This window comes from Pteronotus mesoamericanus, unplaced genomic scaffold (assembly GCF_021234165.1).
Source record: "Pteronotus mesoamericanus isolate MK-2021 breed Mesoamerican mustached bat unplaced genomic scaffold, CSHL_Meso_final contig_657, whole genome shotgun sequence".
In the NCBI taxonomy this organism is placed as follows: domain Eukaryota; kingdom Metazoa; phylum Chordata; class Mammalia; order Chiroptera; family Mormoopidae; genus Pteronotus; species Pteronotus mesoamericanus.
Window position 1 is genome coordinate 19,284,142 of NW_026555229.1, and position 24,153 is coordinate 19,308,294.

The 24,153-nt window shown below is 52.7% G+C and overlaps 1 long non-coding RNA gene across 1 annotated transcript; it reads right to left on the minus strand.

The window, feature by feature from the left end:
- Positions 1 to 4,514: 4,514 nt before the first annotated feature.
- LOC129077341 (uncharacterized) lies at positions 4,515 to 14,916 on the minus strand. The gene is made up of 3 exons (XR_008529814.1): positions 14,839 to 14,916; positions 12,866 to 13,091; positions 4,515 to 4,953 (listed from the first exon to the last, which is right to left on the minus strand). It is a non-coding gene; the product is annotated as an uncharacterized LOC129077341 (long non-coding RNA).
- Between the last annotated feature and the right edge of the window lie 9,237 nt (positions 14,917 to 24,153).

Consider the following 24,153-nt stretch of genomic DNA (forward strand, 5'->3'; position numbering starts at 1 on the left):
GAGCCTCCTGGCTGGTTAACGCGCTCTCCTCGGTCCCTCCTGACACATCCAGGCTGCAATTAGGCCCAGTCGAGGAGAGGGAGAGGCCTCTGTGCATCCGGAGCTGGCGGGGGACCTGCTTGTCTGAGCCAGCCCGGAGGTGAGGTGCACCGTGGAATGTGGAGTGGCGGCGGCCGCAGGAGCGTGCACCTGCCTGGCCCAGCCCAGGTCAGGAGGCTTCAGGCTGCAGGTGTGTTTCCGGGGGCGTCTGGCAGGGGCCCCGGCATTTAAGACACCTGGGGTGAAAGAGGCTCCTACACCAGGGGAAGGCGGAGGGGGAGGGAGGCAGAGATAAGGGCAGTGACGCCAAGGCTGGGAACAGAGCTTCCCTCTTAGCACAAGCCGGGACCCCCAGAAAGGGCTTGGGGCTGTACAGGGTCATAGAGAAGCAAGTGTGCAGGCGGTCCCACCTGGAGGGTCCCTCTCAAAGGCCAGGGCACACCCCTGAGCTGATTTCTTGGTCCTCATGATTTCCTGGTGGCTTCAGGGTTGGACCACTTGGAGTGCCCGGTTCTGCCTCGAAGGGAACTCACGCCCCTCTCTCCTGGAGAGGCTGGAGCGGGAGGAAGACTGCAGCTGGGAGGCAGGGAAGGGCGGCCATGAGGGCCTGTCCGAGAAGATAATGAAAAAGGAGGAAAGCGACACCTCCCTGCTTCTGGTTCCTGGTACCACCCGCCCCCTGCCCCCTGATCCCCCCACCCCGGCCCCGCCATAACCCCAGCCAGGAGGATCCAGAGACACCAGGCTTACTGAGGACCCAGACCCCTTCCTCAAAGACAGGGGTGGGAAAACAAAACTGAAGTGAATAGGTGTTCAATTATACATCTATGAAGCATCCTTCACTCTAATACTTATTGACAAATGTGTTCCAATGTTAGCCAGGGATGAATTTTAATCTGCTTGAGAGAACAGGGAATGCAGTTCCCAAAGCGAGTGCCCGGGGCACCGCAGGCCCCATGGCCTTCGAGGGGTGCCTGGACTGGGCCCGACCCCAACCCGTGAGTTTAACTTTGTCAAGGGGACCCTTCGAGCTCACACCTGACACTGGCAGGTTTCCATGCACCTGCCAGGTTCCAGGGGAGACCTGCGCTGCAGACCTGGGCTTTTTCCTTCCAGAAGCAGGCTGAGGGGGGTGTCGGGGAGCTGGCTTTCTGCTCTACTCGGATCTCCGAGCAGCGGTTCTCTGCCCGGCTTGCTCTCCCGGGTGGAGAACACCCTCTGCCCTGCCTCTGCTTCTGACCCAGGCTGCATCTTGCTTCCACTGCGCAGGGAAGGAGGCCCTGGGCACAAGGGAAGCCGGGGTGAGTAGACACTCCCCGTATTTGTATTTCAAACAAGCATTGACTAGATGCCGACCGCATGCCTGGCAGCTGCCTTTTTTGCGGTGCTCAGAAGCTGGCAGGGAGACGGTTATGGCACCACAGAGAAAGGCCCAGAGCAGGAAATGTACAAAATGCTGTGAGGCTTGGGGAACGTGAGAGTGATTCCCACCAAATGTTGACCGCGAGGAGCCGACTGCCGGCTGCACCTTGGATGATGACGGAATGCTCCTCGGTCTGGCTGTGAGGGGCTGGGAATGAGAGGTCAGGGACTGGGATCTGGGGCAGGGGACTTGGGCTGGAGAGATGGGACCTAGCATGCAGCCCAGAGAAAGTGGGGAGGCCCTGCCTAGTCTCCAGGAACTCCAGAAAGCACCCAATGAGGGAACGTTTTGCGGTTTCTGTGTGGCAAGAGTAGAGGCTGGAAGACAGCAAAGAACCAAGGGAGCCTCTTCCACTGCTCGCTGTGAGCGACGTCATCGCTACTCATGAGCTGCAGCCGCGGATGTGTCACACTGCTGGGCGGGCTGCCTGTCCATTCTACCCCACGGCTCCTGTGTAGCTCTTCTGCCCAGAAACCAGAGACATTTCCACTGAAGTTCTAGCTGGGTTTGGACCTAGATCCAGAGCCCGCCGGAAACCTCCAGGCCTTGAAACCCAAGGTGCGGTCTAGGATCTGGCAGCCTCAGCGTCCCCCGGAAGCTTCTCAGAAATGCAGAATCTCAGGCCCTGCCCCAGACCCACTGGGTCAGATTTCCTAGCTCCCCAGAGCCAGGCACCTCCAGAGGGTTCCTGGACCCGGAGTGGCCCCTGCCTGGGGCACTGTGACCTCTGGGATGGACCCTTCCACTCTCAGACTCGGGCCATGGAATTCAGGGCGGGAACAAAACCAGGAATTCTCTCCAGGTGCTAAGCAAGGCTTCAGCTTCGGGTTTCACTATTCCAGGCGGGAGGCCAGCCAGCAGGGGCTCAGTCCCTCTCAGGCACACGGCGTCAGGAATCAAAACAACCCAGGAATGCAGGTGAGCTCATGCCGACGCCGAGCAGCCATCATTCATGCCACGGCACGTTACATGTGTTGCGTCGAGGCGGCGGCTGCACAGGTGGAGCCATGCGCCCGTACCTGTCAGCACTCACATTATCCACGATTATCTGGATTTTCTTTCCTTTTGGCCCCAGAGGAGGAGCTGCCACACAGAGTTTAGTACAGCAAAGTCGCTGGCCTCGTGCTTGGATAGAACAGTATCCAGAGATGCAAGGACTAACCAGCTAAACGTGCCTGGGTATATGCGTATGTGTGTGCGTATGTGTAGGAGGTGGGGCTGCTGACACACGAGTGCCTTATTAAAGGGGAACTCATGTCGAGGAGTCGCTCTCTGCTTTTCCCCAGGTCACAGCGTGAGAAAAGCTTCTCATCACATGCAGGGCCTTGAGCATTTGAAAATAATAAAAAGGAAAAGTTTTGAATTAAAATTTATGGTTGAGCCTGCCTGTCTGGGGGAAGCTGGCTTAGTGGGCAAAGCTGACGCCAGCCAGGCTGCAGGGGCTGGCAGAAATTGGACACCAGCGTCCCTGGAAGCGGGGCGGGACGACTCTCCCAGTGGCCCGCACGATGGCCCCTACTGGCCAGCCACCGCCTGCTCCTGCGGCACACTGGACCCCCGGGGAACGCTAAAAGTGCGCAAGCCCGGGCCACGTGACCCGCCCAGCCAATCTGGATCTCCGGAGGCGGGGCCCACGCCCAGAATTAGTTTTGAAGCTCTCCAGGTGATTTTAATGTGACACCAGGGCTGAGAAACAGCACCCTCAACCCCAGGCTCCAGAGCTGGAGGACGATGCGGGTGGGGGGGCTATGTTCCTCTTGGTGCCCCTCTCCCTTCCCAGTGCTGGTAGGGGCAGTAGGCCTGACTCAGCGGTGCTGGCGGGGTGATTTGAGCACCCAGCACTTGGGCAGTTTAATGCACCCCTGAGAGGCCCAAAAGAGAGAGGGAGTCGGGGCCGTGGCATCGGTTCAGCGGCCCTCCCCACCCCACCCCAGTGTGCCCCTGAGCAACCGAACGCTTCCGATGTCCACCTAGGCAGCTGTGGCAAAGAACCTGGACATCGGTGGTCTCCTTTAACCTGTGCATTAGTTTCCTATTGATGATGTAACGAATTGTCACAAACGGCGAAACTTGAAACAACACCAAGTTATTATCTTACAGTTCTGTGGCTTAGAAGTCGAACACGGTCTTACAGGCTAAAATCAGGTGTCCCAGGGCCGCGTCTCCTCTGAAGGATAGAGGGACAGTATTTCCCCTACTTTGCTGGCCCCTGGTCCCTTCCTCAAGTCACTCTGATGGCTGCTTGTCTCCTCTCCGCCAACACCTCCCCCCATCTGGCCGTCTGGTCTTCCTCATCGCAGGCCTCCGTATGATGAATTGCGTGCGCCAGGCTCATCCTCCCACCTGAAGACCCTTAACTGAAACCTATCTGCAAAATCCTTTTTGCCAGGGAAGGTCGTGGTCATAGGCTCTGTGGATTAGGACATGGACATCTCTGGGGCAGAATATCTTCCCTTCTCCCACACCCTGACCACAGCCTGATGAGTCAGATGTGCATCGCACCCATTCAGCAGATGAGAAAATTGATGCCTGGAGAGGAAAGGTGAAACTATATTCTCCTCGCTCCCTACCTTGTTGATACAGCATCTAGCAGTCACCTCAGGGAATCATCCCCCATCTTGATCCTCTGGCCACGGTCTCCCTCTTCCCTCCATAAAGCACAAGGTGCCCCTCGCTGCCCACTTTGGGGCTGGTCATTCCCACCTTTCTGTCGGACAGCTTCATGGGCACCCAGCTACTGATACAAAAAGGTGTTAGAGAGGAACCTGTGGCCACAACCGGGTCAGGCGTGTGTCACCCTGCGGCCCAGGAAGCCAGTTCTCTCGGGGGTGGTGCCGATGGCTCTGGGCTTCTCCGATCCCCCTGACGAGGCCGTTCCATTGTACACACAAGTGGCACCCCGTGCCTTTCCTCTGTGGCATTGGTCAGAATTCCACAGTTGGTTATGTACCTCTGTAATTAATCTCGGTCTTTCTCTCTCAGCTGTAAACTCCACAAGGGCAGAAAATGTATTTATTTTAGCTCACCAGGGCCTTGTAGAGTATATGGCATTTAGGGGTGATTTAATAAAAATCTGTTAAATGAAAGAACGTTTTCCAGTAGTGTAAGGCTTACAGACTATTACTGTGTCTCTGCCTTCTGGAAGCTGGGGTTGACTGCATTCATGTTCTCGTCCACTGCCTTCCCTGTAAGAGGACTACACGTCCCCATGCATTGACATGTGGCTCCTAGGGGACACTTGCTGGCTTGGCCGTGTGACTTGCTTTGGCCAATGGACTATGAATGGCCATGACAGAAGCTGTCTCTGAGAAGCTTTAAGAGCAGTTGATGGCATGGCTCTGCCTCTTGTTCTTTCCCTTTGTCGAGAGAACACAGCATCCCTACTGTAGGCCTCTCCTTCAGGACACGTACAGGAAAGAGACGATAAGTGGAGTAGAGCCGCAGGGTCCACCTCATCACAGCCAACACGGGCAAGAATGAAGCTGCTGTTCCTGTAGGCCAATAAGATTTGGGGATTTTTGGTATTGTGACAGAATGTGAACTCGGACCAATACAGTAGTCTTACTGACATCTCAGGACGCCTCCAGCTCACCTCCTCTCAAATGGAGAACATGTTCTGCCACCTAGGAGCTGTGTGATCTTGAGAAAGACACATAACATATTTTGGCTTCAAATTTCTACACCGATAGATAAAGCTTCCTCCCAGCTTTCTCATCATTCTGAAGAACTAGCCTATCATGTGACACTTGACCTCTGTTCTTAATAAGATTTCTTTGCATGTGGTCGTATGGTACCAGGGAAGTCACCCCAGATTTTGTGTCCAAGAGCTATGTGTTCTTAGTTAATATTTTGAAAATCTCACTCCTTATCTGTAAAAGTTTTCTTATCTGTAAAAGGAAATGTATCACACAGCACCAGGGTAAGTCCTGCAGCTCATAGTAGCGCTCTGTAAACTCGCGCCTCCTCCCTTCCTCCCGCCGTCTTGCTCAGACTGAGCCCTGTGAGGCGTGTGCTTCTCCCACGTCACATTCCCTGAGGCTGGGTGCTTCTGCAGGGAGCACCTAGTGAAATCTCCAGATAAAACCCCACAGGGGAGTATGCAGTTGCTCACAACATGATTCACAACAGCCCAGAAATGGAAACAACAAGGTGTCCATCAAACGGACAAGGTGAACAAAATGTAGCGTGTTTACGCAGACCAGTGTTAAGCAACCACCAAAAGGAGCAAAATACTGACTGTAGCAAAAGGAGCTACAACATGGATGAACCTTGAAAACATTATGCTAAATGAAAGAAGGCAGTTACAAACAGCCATGCATCATATGCCTCGGTTCCTATTAAATACCCCAAAGAGTCCATGGAGCCAGAAAGTCGATTATTGGTTGTCTGATCTCCTGGGAGGCTGGAGACGCTGGAGGGGTTGGGTGGTGATAGCTAATGGGTATGGGGTTTTGGGGGGAGTGATGAAAATATTTTGAAGTTACGCAGTGGTGATGGTTGAACAACTTTGTAAACATACTAAAGGACACTGTAGACTTTAAAAGCCAAATTATATCTCAACATAAAAAAAAACAACCTGCAGAGAGATGCCAAGGGAGGGGTAGCCAGGGGGTGACAGCTCGGGGGGAGGACATTGCCACAGCCACCCCTCTTCCCAGTCCTCTCCGTGTTGTTTTGCTTGGGTCTCCGAAATCTCTCTTCTGCTGCTGCCGCGGGCCCACACAAGGGGAAAATTCTGCTTAGCTCAAAGGAAATGGTTGAGATTTTTCAAATATCACTTTATTAAAAATTTTGAAAGGCATCATGGAGCAGGGAATAAAAATGTGAAGGCTCAAAATGTGAAGGAATTAAAGATGGTGGAGTTCTGGAGTTCAGGTCCCTTGCTCTAAAAAAGCCACAAAGACAGGCGAACTCCTGGGTCTCGAGTCCCCCCAGCCATGGAGCCCCCTTCGGAAGCTCTGGACAGCCTTCTCCATCCCTCCTTCCCCTCCGCCTTGGGCCTGAGCCCTAGCTGGTTGCATGTGGTGACAATAACTGGCAATTAGGTTGTTGGGCCTCCCAGTGCAGAAAGGCACCCCCTCCCACTCTGGACCCAGAGACCAAGGCACTGGTGGGTGGGTAGGTGGGAGAGAGCATGCAGGGCCCCTGATCTTCCTTCCACACCCGCACCCTAGGAGGAGACGGCTGTTTCCTTACTGTGCCCCACAACCCCTTGTCCATGGACCTACCACCCAAGGCCCAGGAAATGAAAGCTTCCCGTTGCTTTGCAGGAGACTGGAGGTTTTTTTAATCTTTAGATTCTAAGATGACCAAACGGATGGTTAGTGCACCCTGGCAAAGTGAAGACGCAGAAGTAATTATTCTTCCCTGCGTTTGCTGTGTATTTTTAGATTTCAAGATCAAATAATGACTTGCCAAGCCAAATCTTTGGGTGTGTTTTGGATTGGCCCGAGCTCCGCGGGCCCTCATGACAGGCCAGCCTGAGGCGGCTGGCCGGAAGACGCCCACACACGGGAGAGAGTGGGCCGCTCCAGGGGCGGTTACCCTGACCCGCGTGTGGGTTTCTTTTCTTTGCCAGTCTCCACTTACCTCGGAGGGGGTGCTGGCGTCACCTAGAGAGAGCTTGGAACATGGGAACATGACTTGTCTCTTTGCTCACAGCTTTAGAAGCTTATTTACCAAGCCCTCCAGTTTCTGAGTTGAAAGGCCCACCGAAAGACCTACGATATGCTCAGAATGACTCGGGCCCCAGTCAATATTTATAACCTGGGGTTTCAGTTCATGTGGCTTCATGAGACTATTTGAGCTCCACTTAACTCCTGCTCGTTGATCATCAGTGGGAGACCTTTGACCTGCTGGCCCCTCTCTCTCTATTATACTGCGCAACTGGGAATACACTTGACTTTCAAAGGCTCACCCTGGGCCATTCAAAGAAAAATGTCTACCTCATTTTTAAGCCCTATCTTGTTCCCTTGCAGTCTGAATAAACATTATTCAATACCCAAAGTTACTTAAGCATCAATCACTTCCACCTGAAGGAGGAGGTGAAGGGAACAAAGATGTTACAGCACAAGACGGTTGAAATTTAACCTCCGCTGCTGGGTGCTTTCCAAGCTTCTTCAGATTAGTTCTTTAAAACGAAGCCCCAGAGAACGGACGTTACCTCTAGTTCACCGCAATTCTCTTTCTCTCAAGAATTACACTTGAGCATGAAGCAAGGCATCCCGGAAGCCCCGGGCAGGCGGTAAACTTGGTTAGTGTGTCTGAGTATTTGCTCTCTCTCTCTTCTGGAGAAACTTCCACAGGCCTTTGACATTCCTCTTCTTGCTGCACCCTCCCTTGGGCGGGTTTCTGACCCAGCCCTTCAGCATCTCCCCCTGTAACACATCTCCCAGGTCATGAGCTTCATGTCTTTCTCTTTCTTCTTCCTTCCTTCTTCTCTACCCAACCCCTGAACACCCAATCACTCTCTATAGAAAGATTGGCCTCTGAAATTCCCATTTTCTCTAATGTCACTGACGGATGCCCGTTTTTGGCTCTGAGATGCAGAAGTCCTACTCTGTAGAGCAGAGGACAGTGGTTTTCCAGGTGTGGCCTCAGACCATGTGCATTGGACTCACCTGGTTTCATTGTGCATGGAAGCTCCCTGAACCCCACCGTGTCTACTGAATTGGACTCTGGGGAGTGGGCCAGGAAATCTGTATTTCTTACAAAGATTTTATTTATTTATTTGTAGACAGAGGGGAAGGCAGGGAGAAAGAAAGGGAGAGAAACATCAATGTGTGGTTGTCTCTTGTGCACCCTGTACTGGGGACCTGGCCTGCAATCCAGGCATGTGCCCTGACTGGGAATATGAACTGGCAACCCTTTGGTTCACAAGCTGGTGCTCAGTCCACTGAGCTATTCCTGCCAGGGGAAAATCTGCATGTGAAACAAGCTCACCAGTGATCCATTTTCCTAGTGAAGTTGGGGATCCACTGTTACTGAGAGCAGAGCATAGCTTTGGACTCAGAAAAACCCTGGCTGCATTCTTGCTTTGCTCTTCACCAGTACAGCTTTATTGAGACATAACTATATACCATGCAATTTGCCCATATACTTTGTACATACAATTCAGTAGTGTCTAGTAAACTCACAGAATTGTGCAATCATTACTACAATCAATTTTAGAATATTTTTATTGCCCCAAAAGAGAAACCCTGTATCAATTAGCAGTCTCTCCTACTTACATTTAACCCCTCAGCCCTAAGCAACCCCTAATCTGCTTTCTGTGACTGGATTTGCCCCTTCTGGATATTTCATATCAATGGAAACATAAAATAGGTAGCCATTAAAACTACAAACTCTTAGAATATAACGTATCTTAGATTTATCAATGAATTCTTAGATATGACCAAAAATAGCACAATCAACAAAAGAAACAATAGATAAATGGAATTTCATCAAAATTGCAAACGTTTGTCCCTCAAAGAACCAGCAAGAAAGCAAAAAGACAACCTACAAAGTGGGAGAAAATGTTTGCAAATCATATACCTGATAAGAGTCTAGTATCCAGAATATGTAAAAACCACTCACAACTCAATAACAAAGAGAAAATTAACCAATTAGTAAATTGGTTATTATTAACCAATTAATAAATGGGCAAAGGACTCAACTAGGCATTTCTCCAAAGAAGACATACAAATGGCCAACAAGCACATCCTTAGTTTTAGAGGAATGCAAATCAAAACACAATGCGCTACCACCTCACACCCACTAGGATGCTGTAGTCGAAACCAAAGGCCAATAACAAGTATTGGTGAGGACGTAGAGACCGTGGAACCCTTGTACATTGCTGGTGGGAATATAAAGTGCCACAGCCATTCCCTTATGTAAGCCAGCTTGGCAACTCCTAAGTAAATTAAACAAAGAATTACCATATGACCCAGAAATTCTATTCCTAGGTAGAGAACTAAAAGAATTGAAAGCAGGTGTTCAGATACAAACTTGTTCATGAATGTTCCTAAGTAGTATAATTCACAATAGTCAAAAGGTGGAAACAACTCAAATGTACATCAATAAGTAAATGGATAAACAAAATGTGGTGTATCCATACAGTAGAATATTATTTGGAAATAAAAAGGGATGAAGTTTTGACACATGCTACAACATGGATGAACCTTGAAAAATTATGTAAAGTGAAAGGAATCAGACAGAAATGGCCATATATTGTATGATTTCACCTATAAGAAATGTCCAGAAAGCAGAAGCTGGGGGCAGGGGAGAATTGGGAGTCACTGCTTAATGGGAGCAGGGTTTCTTTTTGGGGTGATGAGATGTTCTAGAACTAGGTAATGGCGATGGTCCCACAATAATGTGAAGGCACCAAAGGCCAATGAATGGTGCAATTTAAAATGGTTTAAACAGTAAGCCTTATGGTACGTGTACAAAAAGTCCTTTTAAAATTACTCGAAGTGTAATTTCAGCGCTGCCAGGACGGCGCCCCGGACTCCACGAGCCCTCCAGGGAGCGGCCACTTCTGCCGCTGGCCCGCGAACCTCGGCCAATCCCACCTGCTGCGGGCACACCTGCTGTTCCCTCCTGGGAGGCTCCTTCCTGCAAGAGCACTTCTTCTGCACATGCAGATACGCCCTGCAGAGGAAGGTGGGCGCATCTCGGCAGCCGCTGCGGACCGCAGCATGGCATGGAGACCAGAGCGGGTGGTTTGAGGCACAGTTTCTAGAAGCTTCTTGAGCAACATCAGGGATAGACCTGAGGCCACCCAGGGGAATTTCTGACACCACCAATGGGGAGCTGAGGACAACCTTCTCTGTATTCTCCTTTGAGGTTGTGGGCAAGTAACCAAGTGACCTCACCTTATCCCAGAAAAACCTGCCCAGAGGAAAGGCTATTGGGCCAGAGATCGGACACTGACAGCAGGTGAGAGGCAGCCCTGTCCCAGAGTCCAGACTAACAAAAACCTCTGCCTTGTCTTCTAAGTTCTGTGGGTGTGTCCACAGCCAGGCTGCTCCCGGGACCCTCTCTCCACCACCTAAGAACAGCAGGCCCTTTCTGGCTGGTTGTCTGGGTGGAGGTGCCGGCGGCAGCCTGACATGGCCCCCCGGGCGACGCCTTCTCAGTCACCCCTCCTTCCTGATTTGCACACGCACTATGTCCAGAAATGCCCTCTCCTTGGCTCAAGCTCAGGCCAGCCTCCCCCGGTCAATAACATCACCTCCTGCCCCTCACGCCATCCTGGCCGCCATTTTCCCCATCGCTGTGATTTCTGACCTTAGCTGCATTTCTATTTCCTTGCTCCCTGGCTCTAGGGCCAGCCCCTCTGTTGGTCACACATGGGTCCTCCCAACCAGCTCCAGTATGTGAGCACCTGCTCTTAGATGTTCTCACAGCAGATAATTCATGTGTACTGCACAAGAGCCAATGAGAGGAGGCTATGGAGGGATTGGTTGTTTATTGTCCAGGACCGTTTATCACAATGTGACACAAAGTTCAAGGTTTCTGCCAGCAGGGCTATTTCCCAATGTGCTGAAGGGGGGGATGTGCATTTCACATGCCTAGGGAGGCCTCCAATTTATGGAGTTTAAGATCAAAACAAGGTCAGAAGAAAAATTGGCTGACCCACTGTGAGTACAAAGTGATTTCAACTAAAGTAGGTAGAGAACATGAAGATCATAGGAAATGGAATTTCAGATTTAGTGTCTGATGTTTCATCTCCCGAAAATGGGCAACCTCCCAGGTTCTAATCTTGGCTTTCTCTCTGTGTCATCTCTTTTGGAACTCACGGTGCAAATGGTTCTGTGCAAAATGGTTACCTGACTGCTACAAATACTCTATTTGGAGTCATAAGCACACTTCAAATGCAGTGCATCTCTAATTTCATTCATTCATTCATTCATTCACTCACTCATTCACTCACTCACTCACTCACTCACTCACTCACTCACTCACTCACTCACTGTGCTCCTCACATCGCCAGCATCTCCAAACCTCTCTGCGTTCTGACTTTCCACCCCTTCCAGTTCCCACTCACAGCGGACCACAGCCCCCACCTGCCTGCCAAACCCAAGAGATCGCTGCTTCTTGGTTCCGCCTGCTCCAGTCTACCCTAGACCCAGTCTAACTTCTCTGAAGCCCAGGTCCAATCTATCGGTCCAAACTATCGGTCCCTGCTAGACGCCTTAATTCCTTATCATGCAAACTCCCGTTCATTCATTCTGCACCTGATATTTCTTGACTGTCTATGATGTACAGGGCATGGGGTTGGGGACAGGGACTGTAACAGTAACTGAGACTCCTGGGCTCATGATCTAAGGAGGGAGACACCATGGAATGGCGTTACAGCGTGAAAAGTGCTCAAATAGGGAGGGAGAAAGAGGGTGCTCGGGGGCCACAAATAAGGACACAGCCCCAGCCTTGATGGCTCAGGGGAGCTCCGCAGCACTCACAGAGTCACATCTAGGGTCCTCAGCAACAGTGCAAGGCTGTCTTTACCAGGCTCGGATTCCCTTTCTGGGCCTCTAGATACCTCGCATGTCCCATGATGCACCCACAAAGGGTTCCTGGATCTTCCAAATAGGCCAGCGCCCTCCTACTTCTATACTTTTTTCGTTCATTCTTCTTTCTCCCTGGATTATCCTTGCTTCTCACCTTTAAATGTCAAATTAATATTGACTCTTCAAGAGCCATAGAAGCGCCACCTTCTTCCTGGAGCCTCCCCTGGTTTCTGATTCACTGCCCTTACCTGTTTCTCCATCTGCACTGGAGCGGTCTGCATGCAGCTTTGTGCCATTGAGCTCAGGGGCAGTCACCACATTTTGTTCATCCTTCAGAGCCCAAGAGGACTGCCCACCATAATGCCCTGCACTGTGGGGAAGCTGAAGGCGAATCAAGGAAGGGGTCCCCGCCGTATTTTTTGTCTCAGCTACATCGAAACACAGACGAACCCCACATGGTACCTTTGGACAGTTCTGTGTGCTCTGCTCCCTTGTACTGAAACCCTCCCAACTCATTTGCTCCAGCCCTGGTCTGGGAAAAAGTCAAGGGCAAATGGCATTCACCCATGTGTCCCTGGGGCCCTAGCACACACCTGTAGGCCCACAGTAAACCTTCCCTGACCATGACCAAGAGCTAATAATTCAAACTCTTTTATTTAACCATCCACTATCTCTAAGGCGCCCACGTTGAGACTGAAGTAAAGCTCTTGCAAATACATATATTCACACCTTTCTCCCTCACACTCTTGGTGAAGGAGAACTCGCTTTTATTCTGGGCTCATCGCTCTCTCTCCACTTTTCAACCCACTGGCCAACCTTCCCCTCCTAACCCAGTTCTGTTTGAACTGGCCACCCGCCCAGCCCACTCGACCTTCCTTCCCGCTCCTCCTCCTGCACTTGGGCCCCTCACCTTGCTTTGCTTTGGAGAAACTTGAAAAGGCTGGTTTCCTCCATCCCCTTTCATCATATTCGGTTATCTGGATCAGCATTTTTATTTTGCATTGTTAAGACACTCTGCCTTGACTTCGGCCTTCGTTCAGGGAGAGGAGAGAGTTGGCACAAGGATCGTTGACGATGACTACGTTTTATTATGTGTGATGGTCGTAGGTTAAACATGCAGTTTGTCAAGCTGGGAGCTGGGGGCGGGGAAGGGGGGAGGAGGACACGAAATACCATAAAGTCACAGTGCAAAATATTTTTCAAGGAGACATCAAAGCCTTTTTCCATGGTGTCTTGCCTTGACCCCATTTCACACTGGCAACACACAAACTCAAATTAAAATAAAAATACCAGGCTGGCTCCATTTCGCCAGTTGGGCTGCTGGGCTAAGTGACCAATTTTATTAAAGTCACCAAACGCAAACATTCCAAGATTTATTTTCCTTGCTTATAATTTTTCTGCCTTTCCACTGGTGGGCTGTTTATTCCTAATAATTTGGTAGGAAAAAACATTCGCTCATACCAGTGGAGGTCTTACATGCCAAGCTGCAAACCAGAGTGCATTTTATTGCGGAATAAAACCCCTGGAAAACAGGCTCCAGGGGGGCCCGCTGACGGCAAGTTTATAAGCGTAGCACAATTGACGCCATTATAATTAGTTCCCCCCCAAAGTCTTATTTTTTAGGGCAGAGATCTGAATCTTTCTCTTTGCACATGAATATCTCCGGACTAGAGCAAAAACATTATGGAGGGTGAGTCATAGACCAGCTCTGGGCTTTAAAGACTAACACAGATCCTATAAATCTAACTCACATTCTTTTACTGGGAATGACTGACTTTTATGAAAACCGAGGACTGTAAATCAGAAACCTAAATAGCTTGCTTTGCAGCGGATAAACACAGATTTATGTAGTGGCTGAGCCCTAACTTAACCCTTTCACGGAGCCACAGAGAACCGTGGGTGGGTGGGGGGCAGTACATGTGCTTTGCAGGGAGGGTTCCATCAGCACTGCTACTCCTTCCTCGAAGCTGGCGTATGGGGAGGAGACATGCCTCTGTCTATCTCCAGCGGCCGGAGGTGGGTGACGCGAGGACCATGTCTTTCTGCGGCCAGGCGTGCTTGCTACTAATCCATTTCAGCTGGGTGCACGCGGAGCCGCCATGAGTTGGCTCCTGGTTACTCCAAAGATCAGTCTCCAGCGTGATGGGCACACACACAGGAGCTAATCTAGAAGGGGTTTCTGTGTGGGTGCTTGTAGGTGAGCCAGTCCCTGCCTGGGCTACTAATCCCTGCAGGTGTGACCTCTTCTAAGGCACCGAATCCCCCCGGGCCTCAGCCTTCTCATCTGCAAAACGATGCATCCATCTGGCATGTCGTAAGTAAGGATTCAACAGAACAGTTACATAAGGTGCTAAGAACAAGGCTGGCTCATGAGAAGCATGCGACACATGTTACCCAGTGTCGGTACTATTGTTACTAGAACCACTGGTCATGCGACCAGGCTTCTTAAACTGTCACGTGCCCACCAGTCACCTGGGCATGTCATTGAAGCTCAGATTTTGATCCAGTGTGCCTGAGAATCTGCATTTCCAACAAGGTCTCAGGTGATGCTGATGCTGCTGGTCCCTGAACAGCACCCCTTCCCCAGCCCCCCCCCCCCCCCGCCACCCCGGACGTCTGAGTAGTGTAGATGCAGAATTCGGAATTTACCAACCACGCCTACCATCCTTCCTCATTCGGTAGAGACAGGTCAAGCGTTTTTCTTGTGGCTGAGAGTTACAGCCATCAATGTGATCCTGAGCAAAGATACCCCGGGTCGCGGTGGCTGCCCGGTTCCGGGTCCGATCCTCCCCGCCACCTCCCCAAATCTCAGCCCCCAACCCGTCCACCCCCTGGCGCTTCTCTCTGCCGGCCTCCAGCTCCCTCATCTCCCCCCACCCTTACCCCCGGCCTCCTGCTTCTGTGTTCCGACTCCACCTGTGAAAGGAAACGGGACCCACTGATCCCGGGAGAGAGGCTGGGGCATCTATCATTTTTATGTGGCATTTCAAAGGAGGAGGCTCCCAGGCAGCCCGGAGACAAAGGCCGGCCGCAGCGGGTTAATGGAGAACCTGCGATTTAATCATTAACGTCTAATACTAAAGCTGCCCCAGGAGGCCCCCCGAGTGGGGCGGAGGGTGGCGGGGGCTCCCACGCCTTTGGGGGCGGTGGGTCCTTCGGGCGGCCGCGGCGCCGGGGCCCTTGGCCCATCCTCGCAGGTGAGGCTTTGTGCTGAAGCCGAGAGTGCGCAGAGGGGTTCCTTTCTGCTTGGAGCCCCAGAGAATCTGGGATGGCAGGACAGAGGTGGCACCACACTGGGGAACTGAGTTCCTTCCGCCGGCTCACCCTGCCGCAGGGAGGCGGAAGATTATCAGCGCACTTTCTAGGCAGAGCTGAGATCCAGGTGAGCAGGCAGCTTGAAGCCACACAGCGGCCGGCTGGGCCAGTCCCCTGCGCAGGGCGAGGCCCCCAAGGCCCAGCTCCAGGAGCGTGCCCCCATCCTCCGACTCTCCCCAGCCCGCGCGGCTCCTGCCAGAGTGAGGGCTCGGCCCTGACATCTGCCGGTCCCCCCTGCCCACCCCCACCCACCTGTCCACCTGACCTTCTGCGCACACACTCAGCGTCCCCCCAGCCCCCCCACCCTTATCTCATTTTAATCATTTACCTGGAACTGGGAACGAGTCGCCTCCTTCAGTGTTTTCCCAAGTGCTTGGACAAAGCCTTGAAATCACACCGCGAAAAAGTCATTTCCTTTCCAATCTTCCTCCAAGCCTCAGACGAGGAGGAGCAGGCCTTTGACCCTCTCGAGCACCTGTTACACCCTCTTTTGAACAAGAGGGAGCAGCCCAGAGTCCTGAGCCCACCGCGGTTTCTCCCCAGAATTTAAGAAGCACCATGGTGTGTTCACTGAGTTTCTGTTTACTTTTAAGTTTTTTTTTAATATTGACGTTTAATACCGTTAAGTGGTGGTACACTGGGTGAACCATCGCAAACTGAATAACCTGTGAAACCAACACTCCGATCAAGAAACAGAATTTGTTAATTCTGAATTCAGAAAACAGACCTTCCTGGGCCCCCAGGAGCCCCCATCCACTGTCCCCTTCGAGTCCCTGGCCCCTCCTCCTCAAAGGGTGACCGCTCTCCTGACTTCTAAAAGCATCGGTTAGATTTGCCTGCTTTTCCATCGGCCACACACGTGGAGTCTTCGTGGCCAGCTGCTTTTTGTGCTCAGCCTTGTCCTCGAAATTCACCCACTGGCACTGCGTGTGGTAGTAGCCTGTCCATTCTCATCGCTGACAAGCATTCGTTGTATTTATTTTTACGGTGACTCGCCGTGTATAACACAAGGATACCGATTTCCCTTTACCTCTGCGGATACTTTTGAGGGTTAGTAAAGAAGAAAATAATAGACCTAATTTACAAATTAAGTAACAGCCGTGGTGGAATTCAGATGTGGCAAAACAGTGAAGACGGTGTGTGAGTTTGGGAGAGGTGGTATTTCAGATCTACTCGTTCAGGGTGATGGCGTTTCTGACCCCGCAGCCCAGCCCAGGGTGGGCCAGCAGGAGCCAAAGGCACTTAATTCTCAGCCGTCTTGCAGGCCAGGCCCCATGGTGGCATGTCCCACTCAGAGCTCCCTAGCAGAAGGACACGGGAGCCCGTGAAGCACGTATGTACACTCTGGGACCTTTGCTGTAGCCCGTCCCTGTGGAAGGGGCTGAACCTGCCCCAAGGCCCCGGCCACGCTGCTGACCCTTCCCACCTCCCTGTGGGAAAGTTCCCGAGGAGGAGGTAAGATCCACGGGGTCAGGGCTTTGTGGGGGGCCTCATGCCTCCCAGCTGGGTCATGGGTAACAGTTCAGAGCTGGTTTAAACTTAGTGTGTCTCCCCCCCTCCCCCCAGGGCTCTGTCTCTCCCTGCACTTCCTGCAGATCCCTGCTGAGGGGGAGAAGCTTCTGGAAATAGTCCCTGCCCCGATCCCCAGGGGCTGGAAGCAAAGGCAGTCCAGGAGAAACCTGAGCCCTGCCTGGGTAGGTGTAGATTTCCACCCTTCTCTCCCAGGGGAGGAAAAGTCATTCATAAACCCTAAGCAGGAGGTGATAGTGACTTGTTTACCCTCAGATGGTGCCTGGGGGGTCCTGTTGACTCATTAATCTTGGAGATCTGATCACCTGCCAGCGTTGATGGCTCACACTTCAGAGGCTGGGAAGGGAGGCCTCTGTTCTCTGCTGACAAACCCGAACTGCGTCCCAGCTCCCCCAGCCCTTCTGCCACATGACCTTTTGCGAATCCTTTAACCTCTCTCAGCCTTAATTTCCTTGTCTGTATTGGGAGGTAGTAATATCCTCTTCTCCGGGAAGTGGTGAGAATTACGTGGCCAGGGCCAGCCAAGCATCTCGCAGCGAAGCTCAGTAACTGGTGTTGGTCTCCATCGGGAAGAAAAGAGGAGTTGGGGGAAAACGTCTAACTTTGAAGCCAGTTGCTTGATTTCTTTTTTTATTGCAGTATAATCGACATACAATGTTATATTCATTTCAGGTGTACAGCATAGTGATTCTGATTCTCTCTTTGTATATATTGAGAAATGATCACCACAATTAGTTAACATATCTGTCACCGTATAGAATCACGGAATTTTCTGGCCTCAGGTCCTCCTTCAGGGGAGCACTGACTGGAGGGCACCGCGGGCTACAGCACCATGCCCCCCTTTCCCAGGTCTCTCCCAGGGTCCTGGGGGGCTGCCACATCTGGCGTGACTACAAGAGGGGGGTCTGATGAGACTGGCTGGGTGTGCAGTTAGGATTGACAAGCGGTCAAATCCGAGGGTAGCCATTGAACCCCTATTTTGCTCCTATATCTATAAAACGAGGCGGCTTTACTCAGTGCCCTGCCTTACCAGGTTATAGAAGATCAAAAAGAGAATGCACAGGAAAGGCCTTGGCAAGCCAGCCAGCTGTAGGCAGAGGGAAGCAGGCTGGTGCCCCTTCATAACTGGCCTTGCGGGGGCTAATTTTTTTTTTAACTGCAGCCTCATTTTTATCAACTTAAATAATTTTACATGCAGCTCAGTGCAATCTTTTTGGTCTGTCCTTCTAGGTGTACAATTGTGAAGCCACCACCACAATCAAGATACGGAACAAGTGCATGAAACATTTCCTCGGGCTCCTTTGTCGCCAGCGCCAGACGCTCTTCCGGTCCTGCGCTCTGGCAACTGCTGGGCTGTGTCATTTCCTTGCAATTTTGCCTTTCCTTCCCTGTTACGTAAATGGGATCAGACAGGAGGGATTGTGTTATACAAATGGAAGAGATGTGGATGTTCTATAAATGGAATCATCTGGTATATGGAGCCTTTGAGACTGGCTGTCTACACTTAGCGCTATGCATTTGACATCCATCCGAGCTGTCACATTATCAACAGTCCATTCCTCTCGCCCAGCAGTGTTCTATTGTATGGACATACCGCAGGATTTTCACCAGATGAAGGACATTTGGGTTATTTCCAGTTTGGGGTGATGACAAGTGAAGCTGCTATAATCTATGTCCTGGGTTTTGTGTGACCAGAAGTTTCATCTAATGGTGGTAAACACCTAGGAATAGAAGTGGTGGGTCACACAGGAATATTTAAATTAATGAGAAGCCGTCCCTTTAGCGATACATGAGAATTCCGGTTGCTCTGCAACCTTTCCAATACTTGGTATTGCCCATAATTTTTCTTCTCAGTTGCTTTAATAGGTTGTGTGTGGTCTTGTAGTGTATGGTTAGGGTGGTATATTAATTTGCTAGGGCAGCCATAACAAAGGGGCTTATAAAATAGAGGTTTGCTTTCTCACACTTCCGTAGCCTAGGCGTCTGAGACCAAGGTGTCAAGAGGTTTGGTATCTCCTGAGGCCTTGCCCCTTGGCCACCTTCTCCCTGCATCTTCACATGAGTTTTTCTCTGTCTGTAAACATTTCTTGTGTCTCTCCATATGTCCAAATTTCTCCTTCTAAGGACATCAGCCATTGGATTGGGGCCCACCTTAAATACCTGATTTTGATGTAGTCACCTCTTTTGAGACCTTATCTCAAACTGTGGTCAAACATTGAAGTCCTGGGGGGTTAGGGTTTCAACGTGGAAATTTGAGAGGGACATTGTTCAGCCCTTACAAGGGGCGTAGACACATCTCAGCCCAGGCACACAGAATGAAAACCCAGTGAGCAAGTGGCCTTTGTATGGGGAAGGTAGAGGTAATTCCTCAAGTCGATGTGGCTCAGGGTGGGACCCATTGCCTTGGGACACAATGCTGGACGCATCCTTCCATTGGAAATGTGAGAAGGGCATAGGCTTGAGAATTAGACCCCAGCCCTGGTCCCAACTCTGCTGTTTCCTGGCCATATGATCTTGAGTGGGTCACCTCTTGTCTAAGCCACACTTTTATCATCTGTCCCAGATGGAAAATTGTAACTGTCTCACAGCCTGACGGTGAGGAGTTAAGAGGACAATTCATGTGTAGGAGTTCCACAAGCCGAGATGTGTGAGAACTACAACTTCCTTCATTATTTTTTTTCTGATTCATTTTTGCTTGTCTTAACTGAGCTATAGGGAAACTTTTGGCATTTTCCCTACCTCCTGGGGTTGTGTTAAGGTCCAAGTGCTTAATAAATGTCAGCAGTTGGATTTAAAGATTCTTGGTAAAATTGGCTACTGGAGACTCGAAAGTGCTGGTAGATTTGTACAGGATTAGAAAACGGGCAGGTGCTGTGGAAAGTCAGCCTTTGGGATCATTTGCCAAAGGTCCCAGATGTCTCCACCTCATGCCCTTTCCGTGGACTACCCAGGTTCACACTCTCCCCCTGCATTTCTCAGGGACATGTGTACTTGCAGTAAAGACCTACACGTGCCCTGAGAGTCAGCATGGACCAGGGGGACAGGATGGGGACAGGGGGACAGGGGGACAGGGGGACAGTAGGGGAAAAAGCAAATGACAAGGCGGAACAGTCTTCTCAGCTGCTAAAAGCCAGGTCAGGGAGTGAGCAGTCTCAGAGGACAGCGATTTTAAGCCTTATTCCCAAGCAGGGACACTTGGAAGAAGAGGTGCTGCTTGAGTATCTCCAAACTGGGGGTGGGGAGTGGGTGGGAGCAGGCGAGGTGATGGAGGCAACACAGGTCACCTGGGGGAGGTGCAGAAGGGCAGGGCGTACCCAGAACCTTAGGCTGGCACGTGGCGAAGTGGGAGGTGGTGGAGAGGAAGACCAAGAAGTAGACTGTGGGAGACCTTGCATGCCAGGTGGAGGCTTCTGGGCATACTGCCTTAGGCAACGAGAAACAGTGTAAAAAAGTTTTAAGTAGGAATTTTCCTCATCTAAGTAAAGTCTTTGAAGAACTCCAGCATCCAGGAGGATGGACTAAAATGGGACCAGCTTTAGGCAGGTGGCCCAGGTGGAGCTGATACCAGCAGATCAGAGAAGAGGAAGGAAGGGCAGGTCTGGGTGCGGGGTAGGGATGGAGCAGGAGAGAAGCACAGAGACCCTGGGGGCGGGGGTGGGGGGGAGTGGGGGTGGGCGGAAGAGGGCAGAGCCTGAGAGGTTCCTTTGTCATTATATTAGCTATCAATTGCTGTTGTTACTAAGGACCACAGATGTGATGGCTTATGACAACACAAACTTATTACCTTATATTTCTGTAGGTTAGGAGTCTAATACGGTCTTACTGGGCTACATACAAGGTGTCCATTTCCCTGGTTTTTCCCCAGCTTCTAGAAGTCACCCAGGTTCCCTGGCCCATGACCCATTCCTCCGTCTTCAAGGCCAATAGCTCCCTGCCCCGTCTGCAGTCCCATCTGGCTCTGACCACCATGGCTGGGAAGGGTGCCCTGGTGTTAAGGACTCTCACGATTAGATTGAGTCCACCTGGATCATCCAGGCTAATCTTCCTACCTCAAGGTTCTTAATTCAGTCACATCTGCAAAGCCCTTTGGCCTGGTAAGGTGACATGTCACAGGCTCCAGGTATTAGGCTGTGAACGAGTTTGGGGGCCACTATTCTGCCTGCCACATTCATGCGGCCCCGAGCTCTGAAACGGGGTAGGAACTTCCGTCTGGTGTGGCTGGTTGGTGCTGCCATGCTGAGCTCTCCGCCCTCCACAGGGGTTAGACTCAGAATTTCCCTAATGGTCCCCTTTTCTCAGGCTTCAGCCCAAGTCCTCTCCTCTGCATCCATCTCTCTAGCTCCTTCCAGACCCCTCTGTTCCTGACTACATTTCCTGTGCCCCAGATTGGCAGCTGGCTATAACCCCTACCCCCCAATCTCTTGCCTCCAGCGATTAGCCTTCAGACTTCAGGGAACTGGAACGCAGAATGTTTGGCAAGCTAGCGGGGACAGCCATGAGGGGACAATCTCCCTGCAGCAGGAACCTCCCCCTGCACGGAGGAGGCCCTTTCTCCATCCTGCATGGCGGCCGCCACCTCCTGGGCTTGGAGGACTCAGTGTCAGCCCCAGAATTCACTGGCGTGTGAAGAGTTTGTAACTAAGGAGTCTATTTCCTTAGACAGAGACCAGAACTTCTGTCTGTCCTTCAAGCAAGCCAAGGCAGAGAGCGTTTCACTCCGCCAAGCTGCAGGAGCAAGAGGTGTGAGCCAGAGCCAAGAGCTCAGCCCCCACTGCCCTCTCAGACCGTGTGCCCACTGACTCCACACAAAACCCCCACACCTTACACCCCCCGCCTGCCAGCGCTGCATACCCGGACCTGCAGTCAGCTCAGGCCGAGGTGGCCGAGTGACCACACACTGTGGCCCTGCAGGAAGGAGCTGCCTGGGACACGTGGGCTCAGACTTAATGTTTGAAGAAATGAGGGAAAAGCCGTGGCACCTTCCCCAAGATTCCTGCAACCACAGCCGTCATGGCTGCGAGGTCTAGGACAGGGACAAGCCCCTTCGGGGCCACCAGGCCCCTTGCTCCATACAACCAGGCACTGTTGTCACCCACGAGCCTGGCCTCCTCCCTCCTCCCTGGCTCTGCTCATCCCTTCCCTCCGTACAACTCAACCGGCCTCCCCCAGGCTGGGTGACAAGTCCTGAGCTGAGTAAGGTTCAGGCACAGCACTCCTCACAGTCCAGGGCGGGGGACAGGGCCTTACACATCCAAGTGCACTAAGGGCTAAGGTGGCTGGGGCACAGGCCCTGTGAGGGAGCTGTGCCCAACCCCGGTGGGGGGAGAGGCAATCAGGGAAGGCTTCCTGAAGGAGGAGAGCTCTGAGCAGAATGGGAGGTTGGCCAAGCACAGGGAGTTGAGGCCCTCGTGGGCGGAGGGGATGGGATGGCTGAGGGGATGTTCTCCTCTACCTAGAGGAGGCCATTCTTCCCTGGACCTTCTTACGCTCCAGCCTAACCCACGTCACACTTACTACCCGCTGCTCTGCATAGCAGCTCACTCTTCAGTGTGTGGAGAGACCAAGAAGTGGGTCAGGAGGCCCCTTCTACCCTGTGCACCCCGCTTCTGCCCCAGGGCCTCTCTATTAAAGCCCAAATGGCCGCCCTGCGGCACAGCCCTCAAGACTCTGCCCCGCCCCCACCGCAGCTGCGCTTCTCCGCTTCTCCGCTTCTCCGACTGCAAATACGCTGCCCGGAGGAGGGGTTCTCAGGCGACTGTGTAAAATAACAGGTACACGCAAAGCATTTAGCAAGTGCCTGGCACCCAGAAGGTGCTCAACAAGTGGCTGCGATTATCATTCTTGGTGGCGCTCTGGAGGTCCGACCGAGCGGTGCTGAGGCGCTGGCTGGCTTTCTGGAGCTCCCCGGGCCCAGCGAGAAAAGCTCCCTTTTGAGGGCCAAGTCCTGGGCGTGTCCCGCTCAGCTGTGCCAGCCCACACTGGTGCCCAGGGGGACCTGGGTCTGCTGTGACGTGGCCTTGCAGGCCCCAGGCTCTGGGAGCTCTCCCAGGACAGGGACCTGTGTCACGGCCGCCTGCCCTGCACAGCCGCCATCAGCTCCCTGCCCTGGAGGCCCGGACCCCGGGCCCTCTGAGGCCGCCCGTGGGCCGCAGGAGCCACCTCCTCACAGGCCAGCGGCCTCCCCGCCTCCTCCACGCTGCAGCATTCACACCTGGGTCCGCCCTCCTGGCAGGTGGGGGCAGCCCCGCGCCGCAGGGCGTTCTCGGGCACCTCCCACTTGGCTGCTGAGCATCTCTGCAGACCCACCCCGTGGAAGCGCTGCCAAGCCCTCCAGGAGAGGCTGCAGCAGGTGGCACCTGGGAGGTGGTGTGGCGTGGGGGTGGGCACATGCGCCCGGGGCCGCATCCCAGCATGGCCCCTCCCAGTCCTGAGACCTCGAGCAAGTCTCTCAGCCCCTCAGAGCCTCCGTTTCCCACGTGTAAAATTGGGAAGTAAAAGTACTGGCTTCCCGCCATCCCCCACCCCCAAGCTGTGATGGTGCAGAGCTGTTTGCTTAGCCCCCAGCCCCCTGGCTGGCCTGTGTTGGGGAGCAACAAATCCTTTCTTAAGAGGACCCTGCGATTAGACCCAAGTCACCAGCCAAGGGCCAGGAGCAGAGTGCTCAAGGCGGCCCATCTTCTGAATCGGGGTGCAGAGCTGTCCTTGCAGCTTGGCCTGGGGCCGCGGAAGGTGGGAGAAGTGAAACAAGTCAGAGGAGGTGCGACCTGGGCGGGGCTGTAGGAGGAAGAAGGGGTGCAGACGTGGGGCACAGGAGGGGATGGGGGCGCCCACACCAGGGCAGAGCCTGGAGAGGAGGGGTGTGCCCTTGGCATGGAGAAGGGGTCTGGCTGGAGTCTCCCTTGGGTGGGAGGGGGGGCGCCCTGTCGGTCAGCCTGGCAACACTACAGAGTGGAGGGGAGCTGGAGGTCAAGGTCGGGGGAAGCTGGCCCAAGCAAAGCTTAGGAACGGCCGGCCAGAACCCGCCCCCCATATTGGAAGCCCCGTGGGCTTGAGCGGCAACTCAGCTCAACACGTCTAAGGACCCACTGTGTTCCTGCATTTGGTGTCCCTGGGGAGACGGGGCAAAGGTGGGCTGTGTTCATCATCGGGGCAGGGAGATGGGGCCACAAGTGCTCCAGTGTTGGGACAGGATGGGAGTCTGAGGACAGTGTTGGCCACAGAGGGTGCGGGAGCCCCCAGCCCCAGCCTAGGGCCAGACAGAGAGGGTGAGCCCACCGCGGGTTCCGGTGCTGGGAGCGAGGCCATGTGGTGGCCTCACAGGTGAGGTGAGAACCGCTAACCCCACGATGGGGC